The sequence below is a fragment of the Piliocolobus tephrosceles genome, chromosome 6 (assembly GCF_002776525.5).
Source record: "Piliocolobus tephrosceles isolate RC106 chromosome 6, ASM277652v3, whole genome shotgun sequence".
Classification (NCBI taxonomy): Eukaryota; Metazoa; Chordata; class Mammalia; order Primates; family Cercopithecidae; genus Piliocolobus; species Piliocolobus tephrosceles.
This window is the reverse complement of record NC_045439.1, coordinates 35307547-35317143: the sequence shown is the minus strand read 5'-3', so window position 1 is coordinate 35317143 and position 9597 is coordinate 35307547.

The following is a 9597-nucleotide window of genomic DNA, read 5'->3' as shown; positions in this document are numbered from 1 at the left end:
AAAACAAAAAAAATATAAAAGACTCTTGGTGACCTTGCAGGAACAATTTCAAGAGAGCGACAGGGCAAAATTCAGACAGCATTGGATCGAAATAACGAAAGCAGCTGCTCCATTTACTCAGCATCCTCCATGTGCCATGCACTCTGTTGGGAGTTTTGTGTGTGGAATTTCATTAAATTTTCACAACTCTGCAAAGAAAGTATGATTATTTTCATTTTATGGATGAATACACTGAGAGGCTCAGAGAGGTTAAGTCACTTGCCCAAGCTTACACAGCAAGTTACAGAAAGAGATTGGGACCCATTGAGAAGTAAGAAAGGGGAGGCAAAAAGTGCAGGTACTCTGGTAAGAGGCATTTCAGGTAGAGAAGAAGAGTCACCAGGGAGGAACACACACTTGATTTAGTTGGTTTTTTTCTTTTATGTGGGAGACACATAAACATGTTTATAGGCTGAGGAGGAGGAACTTGTAGAAAGGCAGATGTTGAATAATTAGGAGAGGGGAGATAATTTATGGAGCAAAGACATGGCAGGGAGGGAAGGGATCAGGATGCAGGAGAAGGGGCTTTCCTTAAACAGGAGACAGGAGGGCAAGGTCAGGAAGGATAGTGAGGCCCATCCAGTGGCCCTTATTCCTCCTGTGAAATCTAAGGGGAAGGTAGAGAGAGAAGGTCCCTTATAGCCCACTGTGTGGGACTTGAGAAGCAAGGAAGGCTTGAGGTGGCCGCTGGGGGCCTGGGGGTGATGCAGGGCAGATGAACCCCCAAGTTGAGGCTTAACCCAGGAGGGTTCTTGATTTCATCCAGGAAAGAATTCTAGGGTGAGCCAGTGGTGTTAGACAGCAACTTCGATTGAAGCAGCGGTGTGCAGCAGCAGGAGAGCAGGGCTACCCCTAGGCAGAGCAGTGCACCCAGAGTGTCAGCTCAGACGCAGTTCTGCAGTCATGTGCATACTCACTTTTAATTATATGCAAATTAAGGGGAAGATTATGCAGAAATTTCTAGAAAAAGAGTGGTAACTTATGGGTTGTCAGGTCATTGCCATGGAAGGGGTGGTAACTTCCCAGTGTAGCCATGGCAATGGTAAACTGACATGGCATGCTGGTGGATGTGTCTTACGGAGAGGTGCTTTTGCCTCCTCCCTGTTTTAGCTAGACCTCAATCTGGTCCAGTGTCTGAGCCGAGCCTCCAGAGTCAAGTCTTGCCTCAGGGAGGGCTGTGAGGGACCTTCTGTCTCTACCTTCCCCTTCGATTTCACAGGAGAAATAAGGGCCACTGGATGGGCCTCACTGTCCTTCCTGACCTTGCCCTCCTATCTCCTGTTTAAGGCCTCAGGGAGACCTGGGGCCATAAAAATGTGCTAATACCACTAGGCCCTGTTGTGAGCCTTGGCTGGGAATAGGGAGTGGGGACTGATGGGGAAATTACCTGAGAATCATCAGGTTGGACTGATGAGTTTGGACATTCACTACCTCGGGAGGCCTGGTTTGAAAACCCAAGAGGCCCACCTCTGGCTCTGTTCCTGACCCTGCAATGATAGGATGTTAGGCAAACCTAAAAACTCTTGGGATTTCCACTATCTGACTGGTAGAGCCAGGGACTCATTAGCCTGGATTAGGAGTTGATTAAGTTGGAGAAAGTTGGCTAGAGACTCCCTGTTGCTCATGGAAAAAGCAGTGTATGTTACTAATGGCACCACCCACTGCCTGTAAGAGCAGATATTCATGGTAAGGCAAATTCCCTATGGCCCATATGATTGTTTCCATGGGGTGCAGTGTCCAGTGGGAAATGGTGAGGTTCTGCGTCCAGGGTACCAGGAGCCCAGCCTGACACTGCCTCTAAAAGCCTCTGTGGGGCTTTGGCTAGGTCATTGCACCTTCTGGCCTCAGTTTCCTCTTCTTGGTTTATGACAAAACAGACACTTCTCAGGGGGTCAATTTCTGGCCAGTTGGAATAGAGGGCAGCTTCACATTGTCTAGTGAGGGAGTTGCTCCTTTCCAAATGGGAGAGAGAAGAGAATCAAGAGTGAGTTTCTTGGCCAGGCACCGTGACTGAAGTCTGTAATCCCAGCACTTTGGGAGGCCAAGGTGGGGTGAATCACTTGAGATCAGGAGTTCAAGACCAGCCTGGTCAACATGGTGAAATCCCATCTCCACCAAAAAATGCAAAAATTAGCCAGATGTGGTGTTCCACGCCTGTAGTCCCAGTTACTTAAGAAGCTGAGGCATGAGAATAGCTTGAACCAAGGAAGCAGAGGTTGCAGTGAGTCAAGATCGCACCAATGCACTCCAGCCTGGGTGACAGAGTAAGACCCTGTCTTAAAAAAAAAAAGTGAGTTTCTCATCTCTTCTCCTCACCCCACCAGTAAGCACAAATATCCCACAAATTTTCAGAGAGGATCTGTGTGAACTCGTCAGCCTAGTGCCTAAGGCTTAGCTTAGGGTCCTGCAGCTGTGCATGGGCACCCATCATTAGACACAGCCTTCGGATCATTTGATATGGTTTGGCTGTGTCTCCACCTAAATCTCATCTTTAGCTCCCATAATTCCCACATTTTGTAGGAGGGACCCAGTGGGAGATAAATGACTCATGGGCATGGTTTCCCCCATACTGTTCTCGTGGTAGTGAATAAGTCTCACGAGATCTGATGGTTTTATAAGGGGAAACCCCTTTCACTTGGTTCTCATTCTCTCTCTTCCTGCCACCATATAAGACATGCCTTTGTTCTTCCCTTGCCTTCCACCATGATTGTGAGGCCTCCCCAGCCATGTGGAACTGTGAGTCCATTAAACCTCTTTTTCTTTCTAAATTACCCAATCTCGAGGATGTCTTATCAGCAGCATGAAAACGGACTAATACATCACCTCTTGTCACATGCTCCATCCTCTGCACAAGGCTCTGTTGTTGCTGTTCTCAATCCTAGTCCCCAGTTAGCCCCGAAGCTGAGAGCTGGACACAGGCTGTTACAGTGGCTGGACCAGAACAGAACCAGAGCTGCTGGCTCACTGGCTGCAGGCAGCTTGTTCTCTGCCCTCTACAAGGATCTGGGATTTATTTAGCCTGTTTCCCTGGCAGCGCTGGTTACAGTGGCAGCATTTGCTTCCCCATGAGGCTGCGTGAGTCACAGCCACCTACGCTAGCCCTTGGTACAGCACAACTCTGTTTTGCTGGGGACCACCGATAATAAGCCATCAGGAAGATGCTGGAACACAGGCTCGGTACAGACAGTGCACTGGGCATGGGGCCCTGGGAAGGGCTTACCTATCTCCTCATGCAAAAGAGGTTAAGGCTGGATGCTGAGTTAACCCTGGCAGGCTCTCCCCACAGACAAGCTGTTAAGTCTGCTTAACAGCTTAACAAAGTGGCTCACCTTGGCTGCTGCCAGCAGCTACAAGGTCTCATGGGAGAGGCCTGCAGGCTTTTGGACGCCAAGTCCAGCCCTCTTTTCACTATGCAATGATAAGCCCTCAAACTTGTCTTTCCTTGGCCACCTCTGCACCCATATTGGCCCCAGATTCCTTCTGGCTCTCAACTGCAGGACCTTCTTTCAAGACATCATCAGTCCTTCCTCTGGGCAGCAGTCCTCAAAGCTGTATTCTTTCCCAGGCCCACCCCTTCCTGAAACTTTTCTTTCCTCCATCTTTTCTCCCCTTCTTAGCTGTGTAATCTGAAAAAAATTACCTGATCCCATGTTGTTAATGACTAATAACAGGTTATAGCACTAGTCTCACAGGTGTTGCATTTACTCTTGACTTTGAAAGGCAGAGCATCAGTCTTAGGCAATGGTTTCTCAAAATACAGTCCCTGGACTTGTAGCATCAGCTTCATCAGGGAGTTTATTAGAAATGCACATTCCCAGTCCCCACTCCAAACAAATTACATCACAGATGTTGGGGTGGGCACTGACAATCCGTTTGAATCAGCCCTCCAGGAGACTCAGATGCAAGCCAGGGTCTGAGGACCCATGGTCTAAGGAAAGAGATCTGTAACAGTGTATTCCCCATCCTGCGGGGAGTGGAGAATTTTTGTCTGTACTTATGTCTGGACTCACAGCACAGCTGCAAATATCTTTGTTTCATGCAAGCCACACTGAAGAGGCTTGAGTAGGCAAAGATCCCATTTGCTCCAACTCTGGGGGTTTTCCTGTGTCCTTCCTCCAGATTGTTTGAGTCACATGGAAGGAAACTGGTGTGTGGCAAAGGGCAGCATTGCCTCACCTGCCACAGAGAGGGCTTTAGGAGTCAAAGGAAACCCACCCATTGGAAATGAAGAATCTAGCCATCCAGTTTCCTAAGAGCTAAGGAATTCAAGCAGAGGGAAAAGAGACTGATAATATGTATTAATCAATGTGAGTTACTCTTTCTTCCATCAATTCTTTTTGAACATTTACAGACTGCCCCTAAGCTGAATCCCATGGCCCCACCCTCAAACAGTTTACATGAGAGTGAGACCATCAGTCAGAATGGGTTGGACTATGCCTGGTAACAAACACCACCACAGTCTTGGGGCCTTAACATAGCAAAGGCTCATCTTGCAAATGCTTCATATCCAATGAGGGTCTGCTCTGCTCCACAAAATCACTCAGGTGCTCAGGGTGATGGAGAATCCACTATCTTGCACCTGCCCTAGTCATTGCAGCAGGGGAAGAAACATCTGGAGGTGATCAGGTACCCACCCAGAAGTAAATTCCAACACTTCTGCTTACCTCTCACTGGGCAGAAACAGTCACATGGCTTTACTAACTTCAAGGAGCCAACAGATGTATGCTAAAAGAGAGAAACATGGATATAGTTGGATATTAAAAGACTTTACCACACTAAGACTACTCATTTATTCATTCACTTATTCTTGAATAAATATTTACAGAATGCTTACCGCATATCAAGCACTGGGCCAGACCCTAGGGATATAGCATCCCCAGAGCTGCTGCCTTTGCACAACACTAGAGAGAGCCATTAATATTACATTCATGCAAATAGTGCCCCCTGCAGGTGTGCAACACAGGAGCCCTGCTGTCTTTTACTTTTCTTGTTTATGTTATGTTTTATCATTACTATCTATCTTCTCCACCAGAAAGCAAAGTCAGAGAGCTGAGATTTTGTCTGAGTTGCTCACTGCTGTATTTCTGGAGTTTATCACAGTGTCTAGTGACCTCAATAAATATTTAAGTAAATGACTGAAAATGAAAAATTATTGACTATGTTCCCTATCAGTTCCTGCCTTCATGGAGCTTATACTCTGTTGAGTTGGGAGTTGTGTAAACAATTAGCTGAAGTATTGAGAAAAATCACACACTAGACAGAGTGAAATACAGGTCAAGTAAAAACCTGGGCCACGTGCCTTGGGAGCAGGAAAAAACTGGGGATCATTTTTGACCATGAGTAGGATCAGGGAGATGAACCTTGTTTTGAAGGTGAAAAATGAAGATCCAGAGAGGTTCGCAGGGGTCCTGCCCACCAAGGGGTGAGCAGCAAGGCAGGCAGAAGAATCCTGCCCTACCTCGTGTTCTGGTATTTTTTCTTCTCCCTACACTAATAACTAACAAAGCTTTATATAGTCAGTCTTCCCTACCTGCCGGTTCCGCATTCATGGATTCAATCAATTGCAGATTGAAAATATTTAAAAACAACAATAAAAATAACACAATTTAAAAAAACAATACAGTGTAATGACCATTTGTATAGTAGATGATTTAAAGTATATGGGAGGATGTGTGTAGGTTATATGCAAATACTACACCATTTTATATTACGGACTTGAGCATCCTTGGATTTTGAGGTCCTGGGGTGAGGGGGTCCTGGAATCAATCCCCCTCAGATATCGAATGATGACTGTATTTGTACAGCACTTTACCACTTTCCAACAGCTTTCATATACTACATATCTATAACTACTCTTCAAGGGTTAAAAGCCTTAAAAGTCTCTCCCTAGTCCCCACCCCACCATCCTACTCCCAGCCTCAGAATTTGGTCTTCTTTTGATGTCTCTTTGCCTCTGGGAGGAGATGTGGGATGTGTTTTGTTGTGAGGGTGGAACATCCAGTTCTCCCCCTGCTGCCCTACCTCCCAGCACTTGCCCCCATGCCTGTTCCCCAGCTGCCCAGAAGCACCACATAGAAGAGGCAGCTTTTCCGAAGGGCATCTGCAGAGCACATGGGAGGGCTCTGTCCCAGCCGTGGTGGACAGAGAAAGGTGGAGGATGTCTGAACCAAAACCTTCTTCCCCTGCAGGCAAGAAAAGGGCTCATTATTTTCACTTGAGCTTGCAAGTAAAAACAATTACATAAGCTTCCCATCTGGCTTCCAAAGCACTTTTGAAACAATTCCATTGCAAGTCCTTTCATTTTATGGGGCTCTAAAGACAGGGCACAGTTAGAGTTGATCATTGGGAATCTTTGTCCCAATGTGTGGCCTTTGTCCCCTCCTGCTGCCTCACCCCTGTCTCTCTGTCCTTTCCTCTCTCACTTGCCTTCCTTCCTTTCTGCAAATCTCTCCTCCATGAGGGCTCAGCCAAGGCTCTATTCAGTCTAATAAGCATTATTTCCTTAGAGCCCACTCTCCACCAGGCCCCTGCTTGGTACTGGAGATTCCAGGATAGGCAGGACAAAGCCAGAGGCTCACGGAGCTTAAAAGGGGTGAGGCCCATTCATGACACCCTCTGGAGATGCCTGCTTTCATCCTATTCCACCTTCTACCCTCGCCCTTTCACAAAACATCTGTCTTCCTGAGATTCTACCATGAGCCAAGTAATGAGCTAAGAGTTGACATGCATTCTTTTTTTTTAGACAGTCTCACTCTGTCGCCTAGGCTGGAGTGCAATGGCATGATCTTGGCTCACTGCAACTGCTGCTGCAATTCAAGAATTCAATTCAAGAACTGAATTCGAGAATTGAAGCAATTCTCCTGCCTCAGCCTCCTGAGTAGCTGGGACTACAGGTACACCCCACCACACCTGGCTAATTTTTGTATTTTTGGTAGAGACAGCGTTTCACCATGTTGGCCGGGCTGGCCTCGGACTCCTGACCTCAGGTGATCCACCAGCCTCGGCCTCCCAAAGTGCTTGGATTACGGGCGCAAGCCACTGTGCCCAGCCGACATGCATTCTTTCATTTCATTTTCACAACAGTTATTCTCTTATTACGCCCATTTTTAGATAAAGAGACTATGGCTCAAGAGGTTATAAGTTGCCCGAGGTCACACAGCTAGGAAAGGGCCCAGCCAGTATCCCCCCTACACAGCCTGCCTTCCGGCCCCATTCTCCTCCTGGGCCATGCTGTCCTCACCAAAATGCTCAGAATAAAAAGAACAAAGAACAAAGAACAAATAACTGGACAGAGCATTTGCACCATCTCTACCACTCCTTTCTTTTGAGAGTTGGCTTTTTCTTTTTTAAACTGGCAAGTAAAGATTGTGTATATTTATGGTATAAAACATGATGTTTATATATATATATATACACACACACACACATTGTAGAATGGCTAAATCAAGCTATTTAACATATGCATTACCTCACACACTTATTTTTTGTAGTGAGAACACTTAAGATCTACTCTCTTAGCAATTTTCAAATATACAATATATTGTTATTAACTAAGAGAGTTTGCTTTTAAAAAAAAGTCTAGTGATTCTTTCTAAAAACCAAGGACTTGTGTACCTTAGAGATCATTGTCTCCTCATCTCCCTGCGGTTTTAAAAACCAGATGTTTTGATCACTCCTTTTTTTTTTTTTTAAGTCAAGGTCTTGCTTTGTCACCCAGACTGGAGTGCAGTGGCTCAGTGGAGAAATCGCAGCTCACTGCAGCCTCCACCTCCCTGGTTCAAGCCTCCAGAGTAGCTGGGACTACAGGTATGCACCACCACGTTGGCCTAATTTTTGTATTTTTTGTAGAGATGGGCATCCCACTATGTCGGCCAGGCTGATCTCAAACTCCTGGGCTCAGGGGATTTTGTATTTTTTTAGAGACAGGGATCCCACTATGTTGCCCAGGCTGATCTCAAACTTCTGGGCTCAGGGGATCTGCCTGCCTCAGCCTCCCAGTGTTAGGTTACAGGTATGAGCCACTGTGCCGTCTTGATGACTTCTTTACTCCCTAGAGAGCAGAGAAACCTTTCCTGCCTAGCCTGTGGCCTCGGTCTTAGAAGTCATCTCTGGAGTCCAGCAAGCCTCACAGATGCTGGGCTAACTTTTCACATCCTTTGAGGGGGTTTTGATGATCTCAGTAAGAAGAGGCACACATTGCCAGTTTACTGCCAAGCTTCACTCTTAGCCCTCCTTTACCCTACAGTGCTCTGGGGAGGGGAGGAGATGGCAAAGACCCTCCCCTCTTAGCTCTTACTCCCCTCTTAACTCTTAGCTCATTACTTGGCTCATGGTAGAATCTCAGGAAGACAGATGTTTTGTGAAAGGGCGAGGGTAGAAGGTGGAATAGGATGAAAGCAGGCATCTCCAGAGGGTGTCATGAATGGGCCTCACCCCTTTTAAGCTCCGTGAGCCTCTGGCTTTGTCCTGCCCATCCTCTGGCTTTGTCCTGCCCAAACCTCCCCAGGATGGTTTCTGAAGGGTCACATCCAGCATTGGAAAGCGCTGGAGGGCAATGTGCTGGTCTGAGTGTAATCTGCATGTGTGTGTGGGTTTCAAGCATCCTCCTAAACAAGCCAAATGTCCAGGAAAGGATAGAATCCACAGTAAGATTTTGTAATTTTGGTGTCTAAAGCTGTCTTCATGTTTTTTTTTTTTTTTTATTCCACCTCGTCCACCCACTCCAGCCAGCTCAAATTCCCTGTGCCAAAAGTATGGAGAGACGAAGATGTCAGGAACGTGTGAGAACTCCCCCAGACGGTCTTTTGGAGTCACCCTGCCCTCCCAGACAATTTTGGTGCTGGCTGCCTCCAGGAACCTGACTCTCTCAGTCTCTTACTATTTCGCTCCGTGGGTCAAATCTGTGCAAAGCCTTCACGCTGAGCCTTGCCTTGCAGGCAGCCTTTGTGAGGCAGTCATCATGGCTCAGCTAACTGCAGCAGGAAGAGACAAACATGGAGCTAAAAGCACATCAGCTGGGATTCCAGGAAAGCGGGAAGTTCTGCAGTTAGCATTAGGTTAGTCTACTAGCGAGAGTGGAGCTGGGTCATAGGCCCAGGTTCAGGGTAAGGACCTTGAGATGGTTTGGCTGTGTCCCCACCTGAATCTCATCTTGGATTGTAGCTCTCATGTGTTGTGGGAGGGACTGGATGGGAGATGATTGAATCATGGGCATGGTTTCCCCCATACTGTTCTTATGGTAGTGAATAAGTCTCATGAGATCTGATGGTTTTATAAGGAGTTTCCCCTTTTGCTTGGCTCTCATTCTCTCTTGCCTGCCGCCATGTAAAATGTGCCTTTCACCTTCCACCGTGATCGTGAGGCCTCCTCAGCCATGTGGAACTGTGAGTTCATTAAACCTCTTTTTCTTTATAAATTACCCAGTCTCGGGTATGTCTTTATCAGCAGCATAAGAACAGATTCATACGAACCCCTGTCTCTGAGAAGTCCAGTTCTAGAAGGACTGAGTTACTGGGGCAAGACTCATATGGTACATGGTGAAAAACAATACCCTGTTGC